Source organism: Dipodomys spectabilis, unplaced genomic scaffold (assembly GCF_019054845.1).
Source record: "Dipodomys spectabilis isolate Male_0828 unplaced genomic scaffold, ASM1905484v1 ptg000095l, whole genome shotgun sequence".
Lineage (NCBI taxonomy): Eukaryota > Metazoa > Chordata > Mammalia > Rodentia > Heteromyidae > Dipodomys > Dipodomys spectabilis.
In genome coordinates, this window is record NW_024870772.1 from 23,904,215 (window position 1) to 23,913,617 (window position 9,403).

A 9,403-nucleotide genomic window follows, 5' to 3' on the forward strand; every position below is an offset into this window, starting at 1 on the left:
TAAAACCTTTTAACCCCCTCTTTTTACTGTCCAACTAATATACTTAAAGTGAAAAGAAATAAATGAAGCGCCAAAATCTTAAGAAGGCAAGGAATGAGTTACAAAATAAAATCAAACTATGTTAAAGTTGGAAGAACTCTCAGACATTCCCCTTGTGCTCTTCATGAACCAACCAAGTACACTAGAGCTGCACGGAGCTTCTTTGCATACCACTGGAGAGAGGATATGTTCTCTAACTGTTAATACAGTCTTAGATTCAAAAAGCAACAAAGGCATCTCCGTCCTGATTTCAGGATATTCCCTCTTCTAGCAAGTAAGATGCCCTGATCTATAAGATGTACTATTGAGACCTATTATTTCTGAAATAAAAATGATAGCTTTAGCCAGGCACCAGTGGTTCACGCCTGTAATCCTAGCTACTCTGGATCTAGCTGAGATCTGAGGATCGCAGTTCAAAGCCAGCTCAGGCAGAAAAGGCCGTTAGACTCTAATCTCCAATAAACCACTCAGAAAACCGGAAGTGGCATTGTGGCTCAAGTGGTAGAGTGCTAGCCTTGAGTTGAAGAGCTGAGGGACAGCGCCCAGGTCCAGAGTTCAAGCCCATGACTGACAAAAAATAAAATAAAAAATGATAGTTTGCCTTCCTTCCTTCCATCCTTCCTTCCTTCCTTCCTTCTTTGCTTCATTTTACAAATATATTTTTTCTAAATGATGCTGAAGATATACTAATAAGCAAAATGGATACCTTACCTGTTTGAAAGAGCTGAGAAAGTAGGAGGAAACTAACAAGTCTTCAAAACAGAAGTGCTTTGCTGGAGGAAATATTGGGCATTGTGGGATTATTTGAGGAACAACACCTAATCTGGTAGAGGGGAGGGTGGGAATGAGGAAAAGCTCCCTAAGGATATTACATTTAAGCAAAAGACATAAAAGGATAGGGCATGACCAGAACATTCCAGGCAAACAGACTCACATTTTAAAAGGCCAAGTGAAAAGCAAGTCCATAACACTTTTCAAGGACTGAAAGTGGCTTCATGAGGCTGAGGTATGAGATACATAATCACAAAGTATACCTCAGCTTTGCAAAGCCAATTTTGTACTTACAGAAAGGTATCCGTGACTTGGACAAGTATAATGAGAGTGAGGAAGGAAGAATCAGAAAGACATTAGGGGATAGCACTGACATGCCATAGCAAGGAACTGAACACTGGGTAGGGCTCAAAATCAGGGAAGCTGCCCAAGCTTCTGATATGTGGAATGAGTTGACTGAGGAGTATATTCACTAATCTAGGAAACCTATGGGAAGAGAAATGCTTTGCTTTGTTTAGGCTGGGTGTAGAGATGAATTTGGTTTTTGGACACACTGTGTTAGAGTTGCCTGTGAAATGGACAGCTTTACATAGAGGGTATCCAGGAAGCAATTGGATTTAAGAGTAGGGAGCTTAAGATAGAACAGTATAGAAATGCAGATTCATGAATCATTAGCATACAGCTGAGGATAAATCCAGTTACCTCCTGTCTTCAGATGACAAGTAGTGTATAAAACACAAACATATAAAGTAACTTGTCTAGGGCCATGCTAGTAGGTGCATAACAGGGATTTAGATCTAGTCTTTCTGACTCCCATGTCTTGGCCCTTCCCATAGGGACTTGCAGCAGTAACTATTGGTTCTAACAAGGAAGTATAACAAAGTGTTGTCCTTCCTACTATTCTTTCCATGGCACATTTCAATTTAGAATAGAGATATACAACTATGTATTGAGTATATGGCTATATACATTTTGCAGCTTGTAAAACCACCAAATGTGCCTGCCAACAGGCGACCCATCAAACACTTGACTTTTAGCTGCATCGCAAACAAGAAATCCCTAAACTGAGAGTTATCTAGAGAATAAGCCTGTGGTTTCTGTAACCTACTCAAGAGAGCACAAGCTACATGCATGGTCTGTCCTTGTTTCCTAGGCATCTAGCTGTTATCTATGCTACTCAAGAAGTCAGTATGTCCTACTGCCCCGAGTTTGGGAACCCAACCAGTCATTTGTGCAGCAATAAAATGGAAGTAGTGACTTCTGAGATTGCTGAGCAAGTCAATTAAATGCTTTTAAAATTGCTCCGTATTGAATACCAAACAAGGACCAGAAAAGACCTAAGAGGAAAATAATCACTTCAGCTGCTTTATTGGATGGTCTTTACGGCATGATAGAAAATGATGGAAGAGGCCAGGTGCTGGTGCTCATACCTGTAATCCTTGCTACTCAGGAGAATCACTGTTTGAAGCCAGCCCAGGCAGGGAAGTCCGTGAGGCTCTTATTTCCATTTAACCACCCCCAAACCAGAAGTGGAGCTGTGACTCAAAGTGGCAGAATGCAGCCTTGAGCAAAAAACAACTCAGGGACATCTCCCAGACCCTGAGTTCAAAAAGAGACAATGATGGAAGATCCACAGCTATAGATGTAAACTCTATAGGACCACCAGGGATTTTCCACGATATGGTAGTTGGCCCAACTGTTCAGCTTTTATTCATCATGAATTTGAACTCAAGGACTTGTATCCTAGAAATTCTATTTCCTCCATACTTCTTGAAGCCACCCATGTTCCTTCATCTCTTTTACAATACATTTTGTGTGTGTATGTATGTCGATACTGGGACTTGAATTCAGGACCTGCATGCTGTCAAGGGTGGCTTTCTACCACTTGAGTCACAGTGCCATTTCCAGCTTTTACTGGTTAATTGGAGATAAGAATTTCATGGGCTTTCATGTCTGGGCGGCAATCTTCAGATCTTAGCCTCATGAGTAGCTAGGATTTTAGGCATGAACCACTGGCCATCTGGCCACAAAATATTTTTGAGCAAATCACCAGTATTTTTTACCTGGCTAATAGCATGACCTTCTAGTTGGTTTCCAGAGTCCTCTTTTGCCCATCTAGCATTCTAGTTTTTAACCTCACAATATATGTGATGTGATTTTTCAGAACTTGACTCTGGCCCTCTAATAATTCTCAGAATCATAGTCCTTGGATTTCTAAATCTGCTTGTGTCTCCAGCTTCTCTGATTTTCTTTCTGTCTACACTATGCCCACTCATGCCACAGGGCCCATACACTTTCTGTTTTCTCTGCATAATATGCTCTTCCTTTCCTGCCCTGTTCTCTGTACTGCAGAACACATCTCAAATGTCTCTCCTCCTGTAAAGCCTTTCCTGCCTATCTTCTCCAGCTGCCAAAAGTAGGGTATTTGGACCTTTCCTTCACAGTACTTCTCCCACTTTATTATATTACCATATATTTATATATATCCATGTCTCTCTCTCCCCCATTAAACTAAGTGTTCTATGAAGAAAGAGGTCATGGATGATTTGCTCACCAGTTTTTATACCAAATTTATAGTAATGTATGGGCATAGTAGGAGACACGTCATAGATATGTGTTCACTGAGTGAATGAATTGATATTTTCTGCCCTCATATTTCCGAGGTAAAGGAGATTCTCTACTGTACCCCCTTCTTCTTTCTGATGATGTTGACTAAGGTTTTCTGAAAATGAAAGTGAGAAGTTTAAATAAACTTTGGCTGATCCTGCTTGCATAACAGCTATGATTCTATGCTCAGGTGCTGCCTCTTCCTCCTCCTCCCCCTCCTCTTCCTCTTCCTCCTTTTCCTTCTCATATTAATAAGTACAAAAACTGGCAGAGAGGATAGAAGTGGGTGTGGATAAGGTTAAGGGAGGTTTATGTTTTGACTCTATAGTAGATATAACTAATTTGTACATCCTTCTTTCACCCCACACACCACTAGGTTAAAGAAATTGGAACCAAATTAGACATTGATAAATGTAATGCTCACAGGTTTTAATGAAAACTTTTCAAAGTGCTTTCCTGCTTTCTCATTCAGTCAATTTATATTATGGCTCTCACTGAAAATGACTTACACTATGTGTTAAACAAAAACTTTGAAAAAATCTTTTTATCGCTGACATTACCATGAAAAGCAAAGATGAGGTTGGGTGACACAGAGCTAGGGAACATTCTGTACAAATACAAATACATTGTCCTTCATTACATCTGGCTCTATTGAGCAAACTTGTAAACATCCTTGTTCCACTGTATTGAATTCCACTGACAAAGACACAAGGGGTGAAGATGAGTAAGAAATGGAAGGAACCTTAGAGTAAATGAAAAGAAGTCAGAATTCTAGTTTTTGGTCCCACAATTGACAAAGAATTTAATCACTCTAAGCCCAAGTATCAGGACTAAAAATAATCAAGATTTGGTTCAATAGGGCAGACTAAGATATATTCCCATTCAGAGACATTCCATAAATTAACAACAAAGAAAATTAAAGGAAGAGACACATCTCAATAGTAGTAGACGAAGACTTAGAAATGGCTTCACATTGAGCCCTGGATTTATGTTAAAAGCCATAGCAGAGAAAGGAGTTGAAGAAGAGGAGAGCAGGAAAGCTGCAAGCCCAGAGTCAAGAGCTATGAGACCAAAAGTAGGTTTAGGATAAGAAAAGGCATAGTTAATTAAATATCCACTATTGAAACAATAGTGATCCATTAACCCCACATACAAAAAAGAAAGATGTATGAACAACAAAACAAACTACCACTTTATTCATAAATTTAAATGGAAACTAAGAATCTCTCTCATTTAACCAAAGGAAAAAAACCTCATAGAAAATAAGAGCATAATAGGAAAATTTTAAAGAAGCTGAGAACAAAAAGTTAAGAAATATGGAAATTAATCTAGAAAAGTTAAGGTGCATCTAATCGTAAAGTAGTATACAAGAGTTTTGACAATTAAAGATGTAATTCAAGAAAACTTCCTGGAGCTGAAGAAAGCTTGGAACTTTCCCACTGAGTGCCCAAATGAATGATACTTATGAAAACACAAAGGTGTAAAAACAACTATAAAATAGCTAGATTGTTCAGAGGAAAGAAACAGAAACCCTATTCAATTCCAATCCCAACCCAACCTCCAAAAGAATCAGATACACATTGGGGTATTTTTATTTATTAGTTGGTTGTCTGGTTAATTAGTAGGGATTTTTCGTGGTTTATTTATTTATTTATTTACTTACTTATTGCGGTACTGAGCCTCATACTTGCCCATCTGGAGCTCTTCTATGTGTTTGGGGGGTGGGTATTTTGGTTTTGGTTTGAGTTGTTTGTTTTTGCAGTACTAGGCTTCCTACTTGCTCAACTGGAGTTTACTACATGAGACACAACTCCAACATGGCTTTTTGCTTGTTAGTTTGGAGATGGAGTCTCACAGATTTTTCTGCCCCAATTGGCCTCAAACATAGATCCCCTAGACATCCTCTGAAGTAGCTAGGATTATACGCATGAGCCACCAGCACCCAGCCTACATTGTATTTTTCAACAGCAACCTTAGAAACTAGAATTCAATGCAGAATTGCCTTTAAAGGGATGAACATTTATTTCAAAGTTATAATTATACGTTTTGCCAAATTTTCAAACCATAGTTTGTGATAGCAGATTTTCAGATTTGTTAAGACTCAGAAATCATACCCCATCCACTTTTCTGTGAAAACTGCTGGAAATTTCTTGTAAGTTGCTAATACAACATACAAGAATAAGGAAGATATGTGATACATAGATCAGAAGACCTAACACAGGAATGAGGTATAGAAGAAATCTCAATGTTTAGATGCCCAGAATGTCTCCAGAGCAATGGGTATAAACTTCATGAACAGTCAGAGGAGGCTAAGAAAAATATATTCAACAAGAAAGTGGACTTACATATATCCTTTCCTTGATAATACATATATATGTAAGTGTGTATACAATTCCTTAAAAATTCAAATTCTTTTTTTTATAAGATTTTTATTATGAAAATACTGTACAGAGGGGTTACAGTTACATGAGCAAGGTAATGAGTACATTACCTTGGTAATAAAAAGATATTGTTGCCACCTCCTTTGTTCTTCCCCTACCATCCCTTCCTTCCCACTTCCATAATTACACACCACCCTCCCACCACCCCCCAGCTAAATTGTAAAGTTCGTTGTTCAACAATGTCTTTTACATCTCATTGTTACAATGGGTCAACTTGTATCCCTACTTAAACATTTTGTTTTTTCCATTCCCCTCCCCAAATTATACCAACATCAAATCAGTGAAAACAGGGGTTATACCATGGGGAGGAACATACAAAGCAACAAAAAAATCACATGGTACCTTATTAATACTCCTTGTCTTGGAGTTCATTTCACTTAACATCATCTTATCTGGTCATATGTACATAGCTTTTGACCTTTTCTGCTTGTCCTAGACATATACTAGTTATTGCAAATAAAGGAAACCATAGGACCTATGTTTCTTTGGGCCTGGCTTACTTCACTTAAGATAGTTTTTTCCAAGTCTTTCTATTTCCAACAAATGGGGTGATGTCATTCTTTCTGATGGAGGCATAGAATTCCATTGTATAAATATACCACATTTTCTTGATCCATTCATCTACTGAGGGGCATCTGGGTTGGTTCCATGTCTTAGCTATGGTAAATAATGCTCAATAAACATAATTGACTTTAGTATCCCCTTGTTTGTGATCTTTTGGGTAAATGCCCATAAGTGGGATTGCTGGGTTGTAGGGGAGCTCTATGTGGAGTCTTTTGAGGAACCTCCATACTGCTTTCCAAAGTGGTTGAACAAGTTTACACTCCCACCAACAATGCAGTAGGGTTCCCTTTTGGCCCCATCTCCTCCAGCATCTGTTGTTAGTAGAGTTCTTGATTTTAGCCATTCTAACTGGGGTGAGGTGGAATCTCAATGTTGTTTTGATTTGCATTTCTTTTATGGCTAGAGAGGTTGAGCATATCTTCATGTGTCTTTTGGCCATTCTTACTTCCTCTTCAGAGAAGTTTTTCTTAAAGTCTTTAGCCCACTTATTTATTGGGCAGTTGTGTCTTTGAGGATTTGTTGTTGGGGGATTTAATTTATTGAGTTCCAAGTATAAAAAATTCAAATTCTTGGAAATTTTTAAGTCCTATTTAAATTCCAGGAAACAAAAGGCTACATAAGAAAGCCATTTGAAGCCGGGTGCTGGTGGCTCACACCTGTAATCCTAGCTACTCAGGAGGCTGAAATCTGAGGATCTCAGTTCAAAGCCAGCCCAGGCAGGAAAGTTCGTGAGACTCTTATTTCCAATAAGCCACTAGAAAACCAGAAGTGGTTCATAGCTCAAGTTGTAGTGCATTTGCCTTCAGCTGAAGAGTGCAGGGACAGCGCCCAGTCCCAGAGTTCAAGCCCCATGACCAACAAAAAAAAGGGAGCGGGGAAGCCATTTGACCAGTTTAAAATAGATTAGGACATTGTAGCATAATTTTGAACAACTGATATTACTTGAGAAAAAAATGCATTGGTTCTGTAAATATTCTCCTATAAATTACATAGGTTTAGGCTAGATTTTCTCTTTTGTGAAACTAATCACTAGTTAGAAGGTAAATAATATTTTCATAATCATATCAAAATACTGAGTTTTAATTTTTCAGAATCAACTTGTAAGCAAAGCATAGAAGATTTAATTAGGCAAGACAGAACACAAAAGTTAACAGTATAAAAATAATGGTAAAAGTTGCACACCTATGGTTCATACCTGTATCCTAGCTACTCAGAAGGCTAGGATCTGAGGATGTGGTTCAAAGCCAGCATGGACAAAAATAAGTCCATGAGACTCTTATTAACTACCATGAGACTCAATTAACTACCAAAGACCTGAAAGTGAAGCTGTGGCTCAAGTGGTAGAGTACTAGTCTTGAACACGAAAGCTCAAGGACAGCACCAAGCTCTAATTCAAGCTCCAGGACTGGTACACAGATACAGACACAGACACACACAAACACACACACACACTCATTCACACACACACACACTCTTACACACACACACAAAAGTGTTGGTATTGCTAACAGTGGTTAGGAATTAAAGAAAGGCTATGAAGTGAAGAAAACATAGAACTAAAAATTCTTCATGTTATAAAAATAGAATTAGTGTGCATTTTTCCTAAAATTGAGATAGCAACAAATACAGATTGAAACCCTCAAATATGTATTTTAATGTTTTTGTTTCTTTCATGCATGTGTTTCTAACGCATTTATAAGATTATTTCTTGGTTGCTTTGTATGTCCCTCCCCCACAGTGTAACCCCCGCTTTCACTATATTTGATGTCAGTATAACATGTGGAGGAGATGGGGACAAACAAGTCGTTTAAGGATTCAGGTGGACCTGTTGCAACAATGAGAAGTACAAAATGTCATGTCAAAACCAGCTTTACAATGTCGGTGTGTGGGGGGGGGTATAACTGGGTGGGGGGAGGGGGGAGGCTGGGAAGGGAGGTGAAGGGTAAACAAAGGAGGAGGCTGCAATGCTTGGTAAGAAATGTATGCATTATCCTGCCCATGTAATTGTAACCCCTCTGTACAGTATGTTCTCAAATAAAATAAAATTAAATTAAAAAAAAAAACAAAAAACAAAAAAGCAAATACAGATTGAAATATTATGTTATTTAGTGTTATGAATATATAGAAGAACTACATAAGAAACATATAAGTGACAAAAAAAGTTGGAGGAGAAGACATGGTAATATAATAAGCTAAACATCTCTTCTTTTAGAAAAAGGAAATAACAAACTTTAAGGTTGACAAGACAAAAAATGATCAAATAGTGATATTATTTGATATGAAGGAGAAAAAATATCAGGAGAGGGAAAAGCCGAAATCACTGAAAATGGCATCTCAGAGAAGAGGTGTGGAAAGAGGAAGAAGCAGTGGACTGCTTTTTAAATTTTTGGATTTTTTCCAGTCTTCAACATGCATTATTTTGTAGCAGTAATAAAAAATGGTAGTAAGAGTGGCTGAGAAGATGGTTTAGTGGTAGAGTGCTTCCCTTGCATGCATGAAGCTGTGGGATCAATTTTTCAGCACCACATAAGCAGAAAAAGCCAGAAGTGGAGCTGCAGCTCAAGTGGTAGAGCGCTAGCCTTGTGCTGAAGAGCTGAGGGACAGCGCCCAGGCCCAGAGTTCAAGACCCATGACTGATACACACACACATACACACACACAAAATGGTAGTAAGAATATCTTCTAGTACATTTCATCAAGTAATTAAGAGAATTAATTAAGATAATGTATGGGAAAGCACTTTGAAAATTTGTAAGTGCTAAAATAAATGTAAAATATTAAGAAGGTAGCCTCTTGCAGTTCAAGATGCGAGTAAGAAGTGCATGCTTTCCTTGATCAAACTGCACTTTTTAAGGTGCCAAGATCCAAATTAAAAAGGAAGCTGTCTCCAAAATGCTGACTGTAAAATATCTGAAGAAATAAATGTGCTGAGGGAAAGCATTTGGAAGGATGACAAGAAAATTTAAATAGTAAGTGTTGGG